The sequence below is a fragment of the Macaca nemestrina genome, chromosome 8, assembly GCF_043159975.1.
Source record: "Macaca nemestrina isolate mMacNem1 chromosome 8, mMacNem.hap1, whole genome shotgun sequence".
NCBI classification, from domain to species: Eukaryota; Metazoa; Chordata; class Mammalia; order Primates; family Cercopithecidae; genus Macaca; species Macaca nemestrina.
Window position 1 is genome coordinate 65,469,137 of NC_092132.1, and position 20,827 is coordinate 65,489,963.

At 35.8% G+C, this 20,827-nt stretch overlaps 1 protein-coding gene across 5 annotated transcripts in view; it reads left to right on the forward strand.

Annotated features, from left to right (window-relative positions):
• Window positions 1-20,827, forward strand: part of LOC105483539 (mitochondrial ribosomal protein S28) — a 121,090-nt gene that overhangs the window by 57,043 nt on the left and 43,220 nt on the right. The gene's annotated exons all lie outside the window — the stretch shown is intronic.

Sequence of the window (20,827 nt, forward strand, 5' to 3'; positions counted from 1 at the left end):
ATAATGAAGAAATATTCCTTCCACTTAAAATATAATATTTAACATTAATGTTCCTAAGTAAACTTGACATCTTCTACATGGAACAGTATGTGGAATTAAAATAATATTTACTCAAATGGCATGCTGGTCAGTATTTTAATCCTTAGAAATGAAAATTATTTTCAAACTCAAAGTGAAATCATTTTGCATAAATAATATTCTTTCATTTTTCAGTGCTGCTGTTTCACATACAGAATTATTTTGACAGATACTAAGTGTAATCACTTCAAAAGGCTTTTCATATTTGTAAGAAATAACAAACCATATGCCATCTTGCAGAAGCCCTGATTTGGAAAGAACGTGGCTCTTGGCCAGCAATTAATTAAGCCACTCTTTTGTTTTGGCCATATTGTGGTGGTGCATCAGTGTGAAATATTCTGTCTTCACCAAATAAAAATATTCCTGTGTATCCATGATAATTTTAAGAAAATTTTTCAATTTTGGTGTTATTTTTCCTATAAAGTAATAGGAGTTGTAAGTGCAGGTAATTGAAGCATGAGAAGAATGGAGAAAAGTTATTGGGATAAAATGAATTTGGCACTTGGACAGCTGAAAAATGATTCCTATCACTTTGGTCCATAGAAAACTGCATCAATATTAACAGGAAGTTGGAAGCTGAACATCTGTAGCAGGTCTCTTGTTAGACAAAAGAGAAAGAGAAAAGATTACTTAATTATGTATTGTGTATACTGGGATATCCTATTGTTAAAAAGGGAAAATAATTAGCCTGACTAATCAATTTCCTGCATTTCTCCTGAATTCCAATTTAGATATTCTTAAATTATCTTCAAGTAGAGATCTCTGATATCAGATTATGTGGGCTCAATTAGGTTTCTCAGTGTTCCTCTCATCGTTCAGCTTCACTTGCCTCTCATTAGAGTAGAATGAACTTTTTATTCAGGATATAGTAGTTAAACAGAGTTATGGGCCTTGGGTCTAAAGATTGAAATCAGGGAAGGCTGGCCTCAACAGAGAGCTTCCTTTCACCCATTTTGACCATTGTCACTGCTTCCCCTCATTCATCCTCATTGCTGTTGATCTTAGCAAGAAACCCAGAGACACTATTGCCTTGCTTACAAATAAGGTTTTATGTTTGATCTTTTCATTTTGTAAAAGATAAAGCACCTAAATCTTAAAAGGGTGCTTTCTTTTTTTAATGAACAGCAGCGGCTCTGGGAATTTCAAAAGCTCTATAATGTTTTGTTCCTATGGTAAAAAGGATTCACAACAGACATTGTGATCTAAATACTTGTTTTCTTTTTCTTTTAATGGGAAATTATTTCCCTAAGATTAAGCATAATTAAAATGTAGAATTCTTTTGCACTTTTCTCTGAATCCTAACTAATAAAACCAAGCCACACATATATTTTGGAGGGTTTCCTGAATGCTAGCCTTCACAGTTGAGCTTCTCTTTCTTTACAGTAAGTACATGCACTGGTGGTAAGTACTAGCCTGCGGGTACCTGGATGCACCCACCCACATTCACGCTGCTATACATCGAGAGACTCTGGTACACATATCTTTGGGAAAAGTGAAAGCATATCAAAGTGCTTTGCAAATAATTGTAGATGGGTGCAGAGAGGGTTAACCATCCAGCGTTCTCAGTGACTTAATTAGGCTCTGGCACAGAGCCAGGATCAGTAGAAAATGGGTCTGCCTGGGACAACTGTAGAAACCAGTGGGTTTTAGCTTCTTGGCAAGGTCTACAGCCTGCAGCAGCATTCTATGCTTGTGCCTACCTGTTGTGGGAAAGTGAGGGGCTGTCCAGACAAGGGACAAAGCAGCCAGGCATTTTCCCATCTAGCTTTCCTATTTGTCTCTTTAAAAAGGAAGCAAGAGTACCTGTCATGGCAGGACTTCTATAGTGATTCACTCCACAGTGCTTTGCTCTGTTCAAGGAAAGGCCAGCTTAAACCCATCAAGGAAAGCCCTGTGGTCTCTCTGAGACTGCACCATGTGGAAAGCAGTCACCCCTGTAAAACAGGATGTTGTCAGGATTTGAGGTTTGGGAATAATCCGTGGGAGATTTGGCAGTGTTGAGATGTTTAAATCAATGTTTAGCCTCTGTGCTTTTTCAAGAAGAGAAAGTACATAGTTTTATTGTTGCTTGCTTGATAAAATTAATATTGGCTTATAAGATTATGAGTCTTTGAAATAAAGCATTGTTGTAAGTGTTATTTTTTAAAACATATATACTGGTTTTACGAAGTATACAACTCTTAAAAGTCTAGGATTATAATCTAATATTTTCTACTTATTAGCTCAAATAACTAGATTTGCTATTTGGATGGTTGATAACTCAGTTTTTTAGGACTAAAATTTCTATGGTAACCTTTCTTTCATACCCAAAACCCATATTGTAAATGAGCTTAAATTTCTATTTGCTGAAAAGTTTTTCTGTATAAAATTATATTTCAGATAAGGGAAACCATTTTGTGTTAGAAACCTCCTTGTCCCCCTTTTATTTAAAGTTGTACCGTTCAATCTTTCAGAATGAAATCTAACTTTTGAAAACTATGTGTATACAACAGATATATAACAAAATCTTGTAGTTCTTAGAAAAAGCTTCATTACAGTCTTTTTATTTAGAAAAACCAATTTTCCTATAGCTATTAAAAATAGGTAGACTACCTCCCTGGGAATAACAATTTGAATTTTTTTCCCATATTTTATAGCTTTTGTATAATAAAGATCTCCAGCTCTCAGCTTGTGAGACCTGTTCTTTGAACATTACTTAATACAGCCCTATTTCTGTGCTGTAAGAATATTAATAACAGTATTTTGGAGCTGATTTACTGCCATTATTAAAGTCGGTTAGCAATAGAATGTCATTAGTTCAGTAATCTTTACTGCAGTTAAAATAACATAATTCCTGTACAGTCTAGTGCTTTACAAGTTCACACTATGACAGAGGGAAGGATTTCACTTTGAAATCTGTTATGTAGCTTTGGTTGAATATATATAGTGTATGCTGTGGTTGTCTATACCACTCATTTATTTTGGTACTCATTTATACATCTTGCATTGTTTCTTTAACTCATATAGTCTCCAAAACTAGATTGTAACCCCATGTCTATCTTTAAGGCAGTGTTGGTACAAGACTCACAGTATATTCTTACTAAACTCAAGTTATATAATTTGCTTAATTTAAGTGAATTGAGTAAATCCAAACTAATTTTTATATACTTGGGGGTTAAATGTGAAACATTTCTCACAAGAGAAGAAAAACTCACCCTGGCACTCATACCAGCACAATCCAGTGTTTGTTGTGTTGAGCACACATCACATTTGTTAGTATTTTAGCTGTTTTAAGAGAATAGAATATCAGGACAGTGGTCATTCGCTAAATTGCTAAATCACTTTGTGCTGATATATGCCTATCAGCAAAGGCTCAGGACATCCCTTTTTACATTAAAGAAAAACTCAGCAAAATCTTTTAGTGACTCTCTTTCTTAATAAATGCCTTTTAAAAAATTGTTAGTGTGCCAAATAAAATCAGCAATAAAAATTACTTTTAAAATAGCTTTGAGTTCTTCTGAATCTGAACATTTTCTCCTTCACTCAGGAGTCCCATTTCATATTATGCTGTTTGGAGGAGATTTTCACAAGTGATGATAACGTGGTTTTTCTTCCAGCTCTGACTTTGGAAAACATTGTAAAAGATGAAGAAGTTGTAATACAACATGGATGAACCCTGAAAACATTATGCCAAATGAAAGAAGCCATTCACAAAAGATCATATATTATATGATTCCATTTATATTAAATGTTCAGAATAGACAAATCCACAGAGACAGAAAGTAGATTAGTCATCCCCAGGGTCTAGAATAGGGGAGATGAGAGACTGCTAATAAGTGCAGGGTTTCTTTTTTGGGGTGATGAAAATGTTCTAAAATTAGGTTGTGGTAAAAGCTGTACAGCTCTGAGAATATATTCAAAGTCACTGAATTATACACTTTGGGTAGATTTTATGATATGTGAATTATATCTCAGTAAAGCTTTTAAAGAAGTTTTAGTACACCACTTTAGTAAATATGTTACATGTAGACTAAATCATTAGCCTAGCTTCATTTTAATAGGATGTAGTAATATCCACACTGTAATATGTGAAGAGTTAAAATACACTTGCTCAGCAAAGATATGTGGATTTTCTGGTGTATACTGAGTACTGTCTCATATGTTGTTTAGTTTGTTTGTTTGTTGTTGCTGTTGTTTTTGAGACAAGGTCTTCCTTTGTCTCCCAGACTGTAATGCAGTGGCACAGTCACGGCTCACTATATCCTTGACCTTCTTGGCTCAAGTGATCCCCTGCCCTCAGCCTCCGAAATATCTAGGACTATAGGCACTTACCACCATGCCTGGCTAATTTTTTTTTTTTTTTTGTAGAGACAGGGTCTCACTGTGTTGCTCAAGCTGGTATGGAACTTATGGCCTCCAGTAGTGAACCATCCCCCTCTTGGTCTCCCAAAGTGCTGGGATGACAGGTGTTAGCTACCATGCATGGCTCTGGTCTTATATATTAAACATACAGAGATGACCAGATTATAATTCCTGCCCTCCAGAGTCTTGCTATTAGTAGAGTAGATAGACAAAAACAAAAGTATGCCCAAAAATGTGGCAGTATGCTACACGATGTCATAAAGTTCTGACCTTTGTTTTTAAAATAGCAGACCAGACTTTGGGGCATGGGGAAAGAAAGTGCTGTGTTCTACCCCAAGATGTTACGGAAGATTCTTAAGAATGGGACTTTTAGTCTAAGAAAAAAGAGAATGTGGCAGGGAGACAAGGCCCTTGTAGGCAAAGAGAATGAATAGCTTATATGAAGGCAAAGGGGCAAGGGGAGAACAAACAAAACAAGCATAGACTGTTGAAGAACTGCAAGTGACTCAGGTGACTCCTGAGCTCAGAATTCATGTGGCAGGAGCAGCAGCAGAAGATGACTCTAGAAAGCCGGACTAGGAAGGCGCCAAGAAAGGCCTCATAGGCATTACTAAATTCGTTAATGGACAGTGCTGAGAGAACTGTTCATGTGTTAATTAATCTCATTAATTTATAGTCACCCAGTGTAGGTGCAGAAAAGGAATTAAGAAATATTCATGCAGCCAAAAAAAGAATGAGATAATGTCTTTTGTGGTAACATGAATGGAACTGGAGGCCATTATCCTTAGCAAACTAACACAGGAACAGAAAACCAAATACTGCATGTTCTCACTTATAAGTGGGAGCTAAATGATAAGAATTTATGAACACAAAGAAGGAAAAAACAGACACTGGGGTCTACTTGAGGGTGGAGGGTGGGAGGAGGGAGAGGAGCAGAAAAATAACCACTGGGTCCTGGGCTTAATACCTGGATGATGAAATAATACGTACAACGCACCTCGGTGACATATGTTTGCCTACGTAACAAACCTTCATGTGTACCCCTGAACCTAAAATAATAGTTAAAAAAGTATTTAAATGGCATTTTATAGTCTTTGGTATCTTTAAATTACTAAATATTTGTACTTTCTTGAGTAAAAGGCAAAATAGTAACAGTATAGCTTGTTTTTAAAGTATAAGAAATATATTCAAAGTTAGCATTCTACCAGATGAAACATTTTATAATGACATATTTAATTTTGATACAAAATATTTTAAATACATACTCAAAAAGGAGTATTTCATATAGTATTAACTTGTCTTAGGAACAAATCTGCAATTGTAAGATAAAATGAGCAGCAATAAAATGTAATACACCTGGATTTAAGAGGCTAACTATTCATAACAGCAAAAGTCAACAAAAGGTGGTTTCAAAGGCAATCAGGCATCAAGAAAATTTTAAAAAATAAAAATAAAAAAATATTCAGTCCAGCCTTTCAGTTTTTTGAATGAGGAAACTAAGGTCCAGAGAACTTTGACCAAAAGCCTAGAACTCTTGGGTCTCATTCCAACAGTTTTGGTCCTATATCACTTGCCTTTGGAAAATCAGAGGCTAAAGAGTTTAGTAGCACTCAATAAATGTTAGCTATTCTTAGTTTTCAGAAACATTTTTAATACTGTCCAGTGATAACTAAGAAGTACTAAAAAATTATCATCCTTACTCGTAGAATGTCAGCTTTACACATAGAACAAATGTTTCTTTCGACCAAAACCTTTGTTTTGAAATTTGATTAGAACTGTAGATTTATAAACTATTTGTTTTTGTTTTAAGCCTCTAAATTTGGAGTAGTTTCTTACATAGCACTACATAACTGGCACAGATTTTATGAAGTACCTGGAAGTGGAATACTGCCATAAAAATAACCTAAAACATGTGACACTGGCTTCCATCCAGGTAGTAGATGGAAGCTGGAAGAATCTTGAGACTGTTAGCAGAGGCCTAACGGGTATTGAGGAGACTGTCAGCACAGGCTTTAATGTTATTGGAAGCCGAGGGAAAGGATATGCTTGTTGTATAGTGGAAGAAAGTTTGGCAACATCCTCAACTACAATAATATGGAAAATAGAAAATGTACCTCATGAACCAGAGGATCTAGCTAAGGAAATATCCACACAGAAGTCAAAGGTGCTGTGAATACCTGGCTTCTTCTACCTGCCTAAATAAAATGAGAAGAGAGACAGGCAAAAATTCTAGAAGTTAAATATAAATCAGTCTGGACTTGCTAGGTTCAGCATTAAATTTATTTTCTCGTTCTCAACCTGGAATCATCACTCCACATGGCAGATAGTTTCTAAAACTGGGCAATGGCTTGTGAGCAAAGGTGAAATCCAAGGGTGCAGTCAGGAAAACTTGGTCTATAGAAAGGCAAGATCTCAGAATGACTTAAAGCAGTGCCTTACAGACTCTTTTAAACAGACAAAAAGATCTTAAGGGTGTGCCTCACAGATATTCTACAGATATTCTTTCATTAAATAGGCATTAAATGGAGCTTCCAATATTCTTTTTTTTTTTTTTTTTTTTTTTTAAAAGACAGAGTCTTGCTCTGTCGCCAAGGCTGGAGTGCAGTGGTACAATCTCAGCTCACTGCAACCTCCGCCTCCTGGGTTCAAGCAATTCTCCTGCCTCAGGCTCTCAGGTAGCTGGGACTACGGTGCACACCTCTGCACCCAGCTAAGCTTCCAGTAGTCTTAAAGGCATTATTCCACTGCATGTTTCCAGATAGAGAAGAGGGAGAAGGGTTTATTTCAGCAAGATTTGTGGGTGTGGCTTTGGTTTAATGAAATGAACTCTGCTATGATTTATAAAAAGCCTACAAAATTTTCAAAAGAATTGTAGTGGAGGAAACACTGCCAGCTGGACTAAAGGGTACAGAGATACTCTTAAAATGAAGAAGTATTTGAACCCTGGATTTCTATGGAGAGAAGCAAGCTGAGAAAACTAACACTTGCAAATGCAGATTACATTTGATGGAAAAGGAAGGGTAGTTCAGAGGATAGAACCAAGAACCAAGAGGGCAGAGAAAAGCCCCAGGGTATCTTTCTCAGACGAAAGCCCTAACCAAGCAACTGGTAACATTGGCTAGATTTCAGAATCATTGCAGAAAACAGTCTGTTACGTGCCTCCTGTTTCCCCCTTTTTGGAACAGAGTTTCCATGAGTGTGTATATGTGCATATATAGATATAGCCATATCTATTATGTAAAATTGCTGGTCATAGGATATGCGTATGCTTAGAAGATAATGCCAAACCATTTTCTAAAGAGGCTATATTTTTTATTTTTTAATTTTTATATTTTATCTTTTAATTTTTAATTTTTTTTTAGAGGTGAGGTCTCACTATTTATTGCCCAAATTGGAGTCTAACTCCTGGGCTCAAGGGATCCTCCTGCCTCAGCCTCCCAAGTAGCTGAGAATACAGGTGCATGTGGTGTGCCTGGCTTCGGGGATATAGTAGTTATATTCCTACCCAGGAATGAATGCGAGTTCCAATTATGTCACACAGTTGTTACTGTCAGTCTTTAAAAAAATATAGCCATTCTGGTAGGGCATTATTTTATTGCAGTTTTAATTTGTATTTCCTTGAGGTTGAGAACTTTTCATGTTTATTGTCTATTTTGAAATCCCTTTTTAGTGTATATGCATACATACAGAAAAATGTAATTACCCATTTTTCTGTAGGATTTTCTGTTTTTTTAAAAAAAGGTTAACTTGTAGCATTTCTTGATATATTTTTTTTGGATAGCAACCCTTTCTTGGCTACTTACATTTTTTCCCACCCTATGGCTTGCCGTTTCACTCTTTTATGGAAGCTTGATGAACAGAAGTAGTAATTCAGTATATCCATTTTTTCATTTACATAATACTTTTTGTGTTCAGTTTAAGAAGGCTTCACATACCCCAAAGTGTGGAATATGGTCTTAATATATATTTTAGAAGTTTTATGTTTAACCATTTATATTCAAATCTAAAATCCACCTGAAATTGATTTTAGTATATGGGATGAGGTAGAAGTCAAATTTCATTTTTTTCATATGATTATCCAGTTAGCCTAGCACAATTTGTTAAAAAAACTATCCTTCTTTTAGTGTTTTGCAGTGCTACCTTTTCCAGAAATTAAACGCCTATAAATGGCTGTTTCTTATCTCTATTCTGTACCATGTCTTTGAACTAATATCATATTATCTTAAATATTATTGTTTTATTGGTTGAAACTTACTTTATTTGCCTAGAATGTAGACAGCATAGACAAATGTTTCATGTACATTTGAAAAATAAATGTGTATTTTTCTTTTTTTGGAGGCGGAGTCTCGCTCTGTCACCCAGGCTGGAGTGCGGTGGCAAGATCTTGGCTCACTGCAGACTCCGCCTCCTGGGTTCACGCCATTGTCCTGCCTCAGCCTCCTGAGTAGCTGGGACTACAGGCACCCGCCACCACGCCCAGCTAATTTTTTTGTATTTGTAGTAGAGACGGAGTTTCACTGTGTTAGCCAGGATGGTCTCGATCTCCTGACCTTGTGATCCGCCTGCCTCGGCCTCCCAAAGTGCTGGGATTACAGGCGTGAGCCACTGCACCCGGCCATAAATGTGTATTTTTCACATGTTGTATGTAGTGTCTTGTGTATGCCAGTAGGTTCAATATTGTTAATTGCGGTGTTCAGATCTTTAAGTCCTCAAAAATGATTAGTTTTTGTTGCTCGTTATGTTAGTTACTGATAAAATTTGCCACTATGATTGTATATTTGGCCATTTCTCATTTTAGTTCTATCAGGTTTTGATGTACATATTTGGGATTGTATTATTATGTGCCTAAGAATGTAGAATGATTTTTCTTCCTGGTGGAATTGATCCATTTGTCATTATGAAATGTTCCTTTTGTTCATACCCTGAAGCTTTAACTCTTATTAATATGGCTACACCAGCTTTATTTTAGTTAGTGTTCATATAGTATATCTTTGCCTGTCCTTTTACTTTTAACCTTTCTGTGTCTTATATTTATTTAAAGTGTGACTCTTGCAAACAGCATTTAGTAGGGCTTTATCTATCCAGTCTGCCAATCTTTGACTTTTAATTGCTTAGTTCCTTTATATTTCATGTAATTACTGATATATTTGTATTTAAATCAGTCATCTTACTCTTGTTTTTTTCCCCCCATCTTTTCTGTTTTTAAATGGAAATGCGGAAAGACTCAACAAAGAAAGGAGACAAATTTCCAGCAACCTAGAACATTTGTTTAATCAGAGGGCTCCGTTCTTCAAGGCTTTGATATAATTAAGGTTTTGTTGTATGTATCTTCATATTGTATTTTCAAGAAAGAAAAATACACACACACCCTATATAACATATATTCCACCTAGAATTGATTTTAGTAAATGGCAGGAGGTAGAAGTCAAATTTCTTTTTGTTTCATATGATTATCCCGTTAGCCTAGCACAATTTATGAAGAAGACTCTATATAGTGCACACGCATATGTGTGTGTGTACTTTGGTATACTTTTGCACATGCGTGTGTGTGTGTGTGTGTGTGTACTTTTGTATACTTTTAGGTGCTGTATTTATATACACTGTACTTTAATTAGAATCAAATGTAGCAAAGGATACCAAGCAAACAGGAAAGGACCTTCTTCTGTGGAAATCTCTAGCCAGGGAAAATCCGGCTGAGTTGTGACAGTAAGGAAAGGAAAGCTGCCAGTCATGAAAGGTTAAAACCTTGATCACAGTTTCAGGTAATGAATTCTGTCCCCATGAGACTACGGAGTTTCTGTGCTCCTGAACCTCTTGTGCCTGGAATCAGTCTGTAGCCGTGACAGATACCCAGCATAGATTGGAGAATTTAGGATTTCCGCTTGCAAAATAGAAAAGTTGGTGTTACATCTGTATCAGTCTGTTCTCCAAAGAAACGGAACCAGTAAGAACTACAGCTGTAGCTATAGATGATTTATTTTAAGGCACTGGCTTACCTAATTGTGGGGACTGTCAAGTCCGAAATGTTCAGGGCAGGCTGAAAACTCAAGCAGAAGTCGATACCGCAGTCATGAGGCATAATTTCTTTTCCAGAAAGCCTCAGTTTTTGTTCTTAAGGCCTTCAACTGATTAGATGAGGCCCACTCACATTATTGAGGGTAATTGTAGATGTTAACACCATCTTCAAAATAATTTCACAGCAACACCTAGATTCATATCTAATTAAATAACTGGGTCCTATAGCCCAAGTTGATGCATAAACCTAACCATCACATCATCTGTAGCATCAAATAATATAGAAGAAGCAAAGCCACAGAGAGATGTTTTTAATAGCAGTGCTGCCTCTGTGAGTTAACAGAAATGATCCCTGCAGGGGAGATAGCAGCAAAACCTGGGAAAGAGTTCCATGGAGCAGCCACTCCAGGTCAGGCATTGTGGGGGGTGTGTGTAATTATAGCAGGAAGAATTAATAAGCACACAAATTCCTTTCTTTTTCACAATGAATTTCCCATCTTTGTCCCCCGTGTGTAAAAGAAAAGGATCAGAGAAACAATTAGCAGTGTTACCACTAGGGAGATGTGACTCCGTCTAATACTGTTGCTCAAATGACCACCCCAAAATTAAAGGAAGTATTAGCATGTTTCTATTGTGCTTCTCTATGTCAATGATCTTTATTTCTGTCTCTATCTATCATTCTTTTTCTCTTTATATGTATGATTTGCTTTCTCTCCCTCAACCATTCTTTTGTGTTTATTTCTTTCCTCAAATGTTCTAAAAGAAAATTTAAATGTTACTTTTGTGTTGTATAAATGAGATAAAAAAACTATTAATATTTAACTTCCTAGAAAAAGGGCAGGTGTAGCATTGTAACTGTATTCTATAACTATGATTATCACTGTATACACCCATACAAACACATTCAGCTCCAAATTCTGAAGAGTTTCTGGTAGACCCCTCTGCCTTTGTCAGCCACTTACTAATGAAGTTAAAAACTCACTGTCCTCTGCAGCAACAGTGAGAACTGTACACACCATTGTGTCATGGAATACGCAACTGGAGTGGCATTGTATTTTTTAAAAAAGAGAGAAAACGGCTGCAGCCTGCTGAGCTCAAGCAGCTGCTGCTTGATGTCTTCCACTGTGAGAGCACCTTTCTGACAGGTTCTCAGGCTCAACTCTGAGGTCAGAGCAGGATTAGGACAGGAACCCACTTTGCACTGACAGCTGCTCTGTTAGTCAATGCACTGACTTCAGCTCCATGGCTTCTCAAGAATGTTTAATTAATTTTCTCACTACTGAAAGTTATCTCTAAAAATGTTATAGTCTTGTGCTTTAACGGGTTTTGTTTTTTGCAAGAGATTATGATTTTCCCAAAATCAGATGAAATTTGTGTACTTTACCTGCTTTTGGATGCTTTACATAACGTGAAGTTATGAAATTGTAAGTGTTACTATCCAGTCTTCTCATTATTATTATTATCTGGGAATAGACAGTTTCCTTTGCAGAACTAGGTAGCTCTCAAGAGAGGCCCAGTCAGCATATTGAACAGCTGGCTTCCTGTAGTAGAGAAGCTACCCATGGGAAATAAGGAACTGTTGATGGTGTGGGACTCTTTCCTGTGATAAGGAAGGATCCTGATGCAGGGGAGTAGGTAGTAAACAGGGATGCATCTGCTGGTGTGCTTTTTATGATTGCTCTTTTGCTACATGGAGAGGAGGTTCCAGCCCATTTGAGGGGCACAGGTTTTGACAACAGAATGCTCTCTTAAGAAGAACATCGCTACCTCTTCATGAGAACTATTTACATCATTCCCTTGCCAAATAGAATGTGGCAACATTTCTACTCTTGGTGTATTTTTATGTTCATTCTTACTCTTCACTTATATGATTTTCAGCTAATGATGATGTACTTAATTTTGGAAGGTTAGGGTAGGGAGAAAGAGAAAGTAGGCCCATTAAAAACTTAATTTTCTTTCTAATATTCCTTGTTAAATCTGTCATGATAGTACATCTCAATCGATATGAACAAAATTGTTTCTATCTACCTGTATCAAGGAAACAACTGAAAATATCCTAACAAATTTTGGAAGGGAGTGTTTTTAAATGATTTGATTTAAAATATGGGGTATGTAAAACATGAAATCTACTTGGAGGAAGGGGGATTCGAGACATCTTAAAGGAATGGACATTCTTTTCGAAAGTTGATAATAGGTTCTGTGAGATATTACTCCTATTAATAGTGCGCCGTCATGTAAAAGTGTGCCGTCATATGTAATGAAGATGCTTTCAGTTGCAATTGACAGAAAACTCTACCTTAACTGTTTTAAACAATAAGAAACTTACCAACTCAGCTAACAAAGAACCCAGAGGTAAGACAGTTGTGATTGTGTTGTGATAAAAACTCTGGATCCTCCTTTTTGTAATTTTTTATTCCAGTCTGGCCTTTTTCACCGTATAGGTTTTGTACTCAGGCTTGATCCCATCATGGTTGTGAGATGGCAGTAACAATGCTAGGCATCATATCCAAAATTAATTTACAGGTACAGGAAAGGGGACATCTCTTTTGTATGTCTCTTTTAAGATTAAGAAAATTATTGTAGAAGTTTCTCTGCATTCCTTCATATACTGTTGGCCAGAATTACATCACATGCTGAGTTGTGAAGCAGTCATTAATGAGGGTGAGATCACATGATTGATTCAGACTTATCAAGATCTGCCAGGGCTGGCTGCATAATTCCCAGGACCCAGTACAAAATGAAAACTCAGGGCCCAAGGTAGGGGTGGGGAAGTTAATTTTCCTTTCTCATGGACCCACCGTCTCAACCCACAGTGGAGGACAACCCAGGGGATTGCTGCATGTGTGCCAGGATGCACAGAAGCACCTAGATGATAGATAGACAAGAGGCTCCCGCTGGTTTGCCCTTATAACACATCATGGCACCATCAGTTTGGAGACAGAATGTCCATCTCCTCACTTTGCAGTGAGATTCTACAGAGTAATGCCCATCCCCTAACCTGGTGGCTGAGAAACTGTCCTTGAGGGATCAGGACCATGTGTGAGCGTAGACTAACAAGCCCTGGGTGCATGCGCCATTGTCCCATCCTACTTCACTTACAAACTCAGATGCAAGGATAAAATTATTAAGAGTTTCGAGTCAGTGACCACAGATTAATAAACCCAAAGCACTGGGCCCTTTTGTGCGTGAGGCCCCATGTGACTGCACTGGTCACATATTTACTCTTTCCCTGGGATTAGGACTGCAGCCAGCCTCTCCTGAAAAATATCAGGGTGGCTATCTGAATAAAATGGGACATGCCAGGAAGAAGGAAATTGAGGTGGGGAGAGTAGTAGATATTAGATTGGGAATCAACAACATCTGCTATAGATACCATGACCAGAGAAAATACAGTGGTTTGGAATATGAGTCCTAAAGTAAAAGCTACAGGGCATATGCTCTGACTTCACATTGACTGACCTCACATCTGACTCCAGGGTGAATAGTAGCAGAAATTTATTCATTTGATATTGGTTAAGACTTGTCCTGAATGACATCTTAAAGCTCAGCTGGTGTGATGTAAAGTAAAGCTCTCAAACTCAAAGTTTTACTTCAGATGGCAAAAAACATTTATTCATTAAATTAGCTATATTGATAAAGATGCTTTTAGAAAGTTATGGAATTATTTTTATTTCTAGTCATATATCTGAAGGTATTTCATAGTTGTGCTTGTGTTGTATGTATGTGTGTGTGTTTGTGTTACAGTTTAAAATCTTACTGTATTACCTACATCATTGAAAGAATCATCGTGCAGCCTTTCTCAGCAAAGGCTCATCTAGAGAATTATACCCTAATATCCTAAAGTATATTTAATGAATTAATAAATATTTAATGAATTAACTTACTCATTCCTGGGAGAATTGAGAATAGAGTCATTCAAATCATTTTCTGTGGGGTTAAATTCTTTGGCTGAACCCCAGTTGAGAAAGGCTGCTAGAGAATGCATTGAAGACCAAAGACTTGGTTACTGTTTATGCCAAACTTCTTAAAGATTACCACCGCCAAAAAAACAAAAGAAAGAAAAAATTAGTTAAGCATTTGCTTTATTGATATGCAAGAGAATACTTTTGACCTTTAAAGAATATTTTGTTTTACTAGTTAAACAATTTAGAAATTCCCTGCAAATTAACTCTAGAAACTAGGGGGAAAGCTAGGGTTTTTTGTTTGTTTGGGAGCTTTTTGTTTTTATTTTTATATTTTCATGTGTTTTTCTTTACTTTTTCTGAATATGACCTGAAATGTAGCTTAGTGATTTTTCTAACTAACAATGCAACACAAATATTATTCGTAATATACTTCTTCTAGGGAAGAAAAGTTTATTTAAAGTAACGAAAACCTTTTTATTTGCCCTCTTGGAGTTGAGGAAAGGGATATAGAAGATGAAATACAGAAACACTACTCAAATTTTATAATCACATCCAATATTTTATTTTTAGTTGGTGATTTCATTAATTGATCCTCCCTTTGTCCTGTTTCAGAGACTTGGTATTCATTGACAAATCATTGTTCATCAACAAACTGACTCTAAAAGTTAATTTTTTCTGTCATATGAGGAAAACAACAATTATGAACTCATGTAGATATACCAGGAACTGTAATGTACATATTAATTATACTACATAATATCTGATTATAGGAGATATCTGGAAAGGTAGAATGCAAGTTCTTGTAGTTTGATTGAATGCTGGAAGCAAAAACAGGGCCCTAAAATTTTGCTTAATGGGAATGATCCTGTCACCCACCATTATATTTTATTAAATACTAGGCTTCGGCTGAAAGCGGATTAGTTTTTTTTTTTTTTTTTTTTAGAGACGGAGTCTCACTTTGTCACCCAGGCTGGAGTGCAGTGGCGTGATCACAGCTCACTGCAACCTCTGCCGCATGGGTTCAAGTGATTCTCCTGCTTTAGCCTCCCAAGTAGCTGGGATTACAGGCGCCTGCCACAGCGCCTGGCTAATTTTTTGTATTTTTCATAGAGAGGGGGTTTCACCATCTTGTCAGGCTGGTCTTGAACTCCTGACCTTGTGATCCATCCCCATCGGCCTCCCAAAGTATTGGGATTATAGGTGTGAGCCACAGCGCCGAGCCACAGATTAGTTTTAAAAGCAGAAGACCTGTGAAAGAGACTGAGCTACACCGAATCATTAATGTAAATTTTTTACTCTATGAATAATTGTCAAACAGGAGTAAACACAAGCCATCCCACTCAATTCCCCACTCTTTACTGACTCATAATGATAATGGAAAGTAAATATCAGGAATCAGTATCAAAGGTGTCACAAGAAAAGAGAGCTGTAGACCAACACACATTGTAAACATAGATGCAGAAGTCTTTAACAAAATGGTAACAATCAACAGTTTTTGAAAAATGTGTAATACATCATGACCAAAGTACAGTTTATCCTGGCAATGTAAGTTTGGTTTAACTTGTGAAAAAAAAAACTCAATGAAATTCATCATATTAATATAAAAAAAAAGAAAATCCATACAATCAGGAAAGCAGAAAAAGCATTCCACAAAATTCAATGCTCATTCATGAGAAACAATTCAGCAAACTAGGAATAAAAGAGAACTTCCTTAAGCTGCTTGAGGTCATTTAAAAAAAAAAAAACACCTTAAATTAACGTCAAACTCAGCTGTGAAAGGCTTGATATTTTCTAAAATCAGAAATAAGGCATGGATGTCCATTCTTTTTAACTTTTTACTTACGTTATACTGGATGTCATAGCTAGCTAGAGTTGTAAGGCAAGAAAAAGTAATAAAAGATACATAGATTAGAAAGGAAGAAGTGAAACAGTTTATTTGCAGATGGCAAATAAACTTATTAGAACTAAAAGTACATTTAACAGAGTTTAGGGATACACAGTTAGTATAAAAAACAAATATTTATCTACATACCAAGCATAAACTATTAAAACATGAAAAATTTGGCTGGGCGCAGTGGCTCACACTTGTAATCCCAGCACTTTGGGAGGCCAAGGTGGGTGGATTGCTTCAGGTCAAGTTCAAGACCAGCCTGGCCAACATGGCAAAACCCTGTCTCTACTAAAAATACAAAAAATTAGCCAGGTGTTGGGATGCACACCTGTAGTGCTAGCTACTCAGGAGGCTGAGGCAGCAGATTCTCCTGAATCCGGGAGGTGGAGGTTGCAGTGAGTCAGGATTGCGCCGTTGCACTCCAGCCTGGGTAACAGAGTGAGACTCTGTCTCAAAAAAAAAAAAAAAGGAAAAATTTAAAACTATATATAATAGCATACAATTACTTAATATATTTAACAAAAGATAGGTAAGACCTCTGTGCTGAAAACTACAGAATTACTACAACAGGAAGTTAAACAAAAGCTAAATAAGTGGAGAGATGATTAGAAGGAATCAATATTGTTAAGATGTCAGCTTTCTCCATATTAGTCTATAGATTTAACGTAATCTCACTCAAAAATCCTAGTAGGTTTAAAAAAAAATAATTGGTAAGTTGATTTTAAATTTCATACGAAAAGGTAAAAGACCTAAAATACCCAAAGCAATATTGTTTCTTACCTGATTTCAATACATATTGTAAAATTGTAATAATACAGTATGGTATTGGCATATGGAAAGATACCAATATAGATCAGGGTTTTACAGGACTTTTTGGTTGGTTTCCATGAAGCTCTTGCACATATTTTATGTTTATTTTAAGGTGTTTTATCTTTTCATTGTTGTTGTTATTGCCAATGTTGTCTGTATTTTATTGCATCTTTATACTAATTTTTGCTCTCGTATATGAAGACTGTTGGATTTTTGTGGGTTAGTTTTGTATCCAGTTACCTTATTACATTTATGGTTTGTTATTACTTTGATTATTTTGGATTTTTCAAGGAAACAATAATCTGTAAATAATGAAAAACATACCTCTTTCCAATTTGTATTTGCTTCTTATTTCTTATGTTTTCTAAATATAGTGGCTACAGTGTTACTTTTTGTTGTTATAAGACTACCAAGTTACTGATTTTCTTTTTTGTCTGTTAAGCTGATTTTTAATACTTAGGGAACATTCTGATATCTTAATTTGCAATGATTCTTTATAAAATACGAACGCTTGTTATTTTAGTTAGGAAAATAATAATTTTGCAAACCTAGAATTAATGACTTGCTGAGAAGCGTTTTTTTTTCCCATACTGAAAAGGTTAGAAAAATTTAGAAATTACTTTAGAAAATTTACTATAGAAAATTTAGAAATCACACAGGAGCGAAAAGAACAAAATCCTACCACTCAGATAATCATTGTACATATAATGGTTTATTTGTTGCATTCCAGAGATTTTTTTTTTTCCCAAGTAAGCTATCTTGAACAGAGAATATGTGTTCTAATATGTAGTGGGTGATGTTTTTAATAGCTAGCTCTAATTTTGGTAAATTGGTTCTTTTTCTATAAGATTTTAAACCTCAGAGTGAACATTAAATTGGATTCCAATTAAATAAATCATACTATTTTGGCTAGGAGGGTTGTTTGTACTTTCATTAGTACATACAAGAAAAAAGCATGTGTTATAGCATCTATTTCTTCTTTATTTCAAGTATATACTTATTAATAGTGATTTAAGAGTGCTGATTTTCAGATGGATGATTTTTAGAAGGATGAGATGAGCCCAGAAGAGAGATAACAGATTATTGCCATAGTCAAGATGTGACATTTTGATTATTTAGCTTTGGGCAGTGGTATTGGGGATGTAAAGGAAGGAATGGATTTGTGAAATATTTAGAAAATAGCCATGGAATTGGTATTTTATATGGGCATTGAGATCACGGAGTATTTTTAGGTTTACATCTTAAGGACCTTGCATAAGCAAAAATTGGTCTTGAAACTGTGTTAGCTTTTTTGGATTGGTCCCTAACACAAATTTGATTTTAGTGGTTTTTAGGATTTCTCAGTAGTCTCTTTACAGTATGTACCTTATAGGCTTGTTGAGAGGACTTAATGGGTTAATATCTAGAATAACAACTTAAAATAGTATTTGGCACATATTAAATGCTCAGTAAATATTAGTCGTTTTTATCCTAATTTGCACAGGATTACTTGAATGGACTTGCTTACCCTTTTATTTTCTCATAACTTTTTAGATTATACATTTTCTTCTTATGCACTTTTGAAAATTTTGAAGTAATTCATTATGTTAACAGTTAAGGAGGTTTTACATTTATGCAAATAAATACTACTTAATTTCTGTAACATATCTGCCACATATTGTTTTTATTGTGGTAAAATACATATAACATAAAACCATTTCTGCCATTTTAAATTCAGTATTTAAATTTAGTATTTTCAAAATGTTTTGCAGCCATCACCACTGTCCAGTTTTAGAACATTTTCATTACTCCAAAAGGAAACTCTGTACCCATGATACAGCTTATGTTGCATATGGTTTGCTATGGGGGTCTGATCTCTTTTTTCTGGATGTAAAGCCAGTTTTCCTAATGTGATTTATTGAATATATCTTCTTTTTTTCCACAAATGTAAAATGCTGTCTCTATCATCTGGTGCCTTTGTGTACTGAGGTTTGTTGCAGGGCTGTTTATTCTTGTCAGTTCTATTGCCCAGGGATTTTAGGAAGTAAATTTATATTTATAAATACACTGCCTTGTGGTGCGTCCCTTTGGTTGTTCTCTCTGTATAGTTATTATATATGCATATTTTCCCTAATAAATTATAACAGATATCCAAAGGCTTTTCATGACTAGGTTGCCAGGAATTTCCAAAATTACATACTGGCTTTATTGAAACTTAGGTTTTATGTATTGCATGTAAAGTTATATGTTCCTATATAGATCATTCTAACTTGATATTTTAAAATGCCTCTTGATAGTAATAGTCATATGTTGAATTTGAAGTTTTGTGTTTAGAAAAATTATAGCTTTAGGCTGGGTGTGGTGGCTCATGCCTGTAATCCCAGCACTTTGGGAGGTGGGCAGATCGCTTGAGTTCAGGAGTTCGAGACCAGCCTGGACAATATGGCGAGATCCTGTCTCTACTAAAAATACAAAAAAATAGCTGGGCATGGTGGTGCATACCTGTGGTCCCAGCTACTCAGGAAGCTGAGATGGGAAGATTGCTTGAGCTGGGGGTGGAGGGGGTAGAGGTTGCAGTGAGATGAGATTGTGCCACTGCACTCCAGCCTGTGTGACAGAGTGAGACCTTGTCTCAAAAAAAAAAAAAAAAAAAAAAAACTTATAGCTTAAAATAGAATTATTCTTAAGTGTTCAATGCATGCATATCTTACTACTACCACATTGACTTAAGCCAGTGTGGCTGTGCCCTACTCTTAGGTTCGTTTTGGTAGATAGTGATAGCCTCCAAAGAAATTTGAAAAAGATAAGGACTAGCTATTTCTTACAACCTCATTATTAGGGTCTCATGAAAGCAAATCTCAGACCAAATTTTGCTGCACATATAGACATACCATATAGAAATGTATTAACTAAATCTTAATAAGCAGGCACAGATAGTTCTTATAACCTGAGGAAAGCCCATCCTTTAGTCCTAAGAGAGGCTCTGACCACCACCTTGCAGGAAAGGGGTCATATAAAGGAGAATTCTGCTTCCTTCGTAGCCAGCAATAGGCAAACAGAGTCTTCCACGTATCACAGTGGGATATTGGAATATTCAGCTTAAAGGAAGGCATCATCCATACGGAAAAAACATCCATGCTCCACTGGATTCTGAAAGGATGAGTCAAATCTTTAAAATACTTTTTAACCAGATCATATTTCTTAAATGCTTTTTATTTCACAAATGGAACCCCATTTTTAATATTCATTATTGTAGTTATAGCCCACTATTTTCACCAGTGAAATTTTTTCTGATATTCAATATGATGATTATCAAGGGGTCAGTTATCTGCTGAAATACAAATAGTAATGGCACTTATAGTGGCCACATCTGGAATGTGGATTTTTATTATGGCTAAAATGGAGTTTTCCCTATATTGTGTCTTTGTTTTTTTTGCTCACATCATACTATCACACTGGTATATTTTAAGTATTTCAGAGTAAATTGCAGGCATCTTGATCATTGAGCATAGTCAGTTTTTTTGGTTGATGTAAAAACATTTCCTAAAAGAGAAATATTAATATCAATTCTGCTTATAAACTCTATTTAGACTTTGAATTCATATTGAATGTATGCAGAGGGGGAGGGGCATTTTATTGAAACAGAAACACTCTTGCTTGCAATTGTTAGTTCCATCAAATTACTATCCTCTTCAAATTCAGTTGTATCCTGGTATGAGTCTCAGATTATCTGAAGTAAAAACACATTAAAACGTTATAACCGTGTTTAATATAAAAACATTATAACAGTGTTCATGTTAGAAAATCA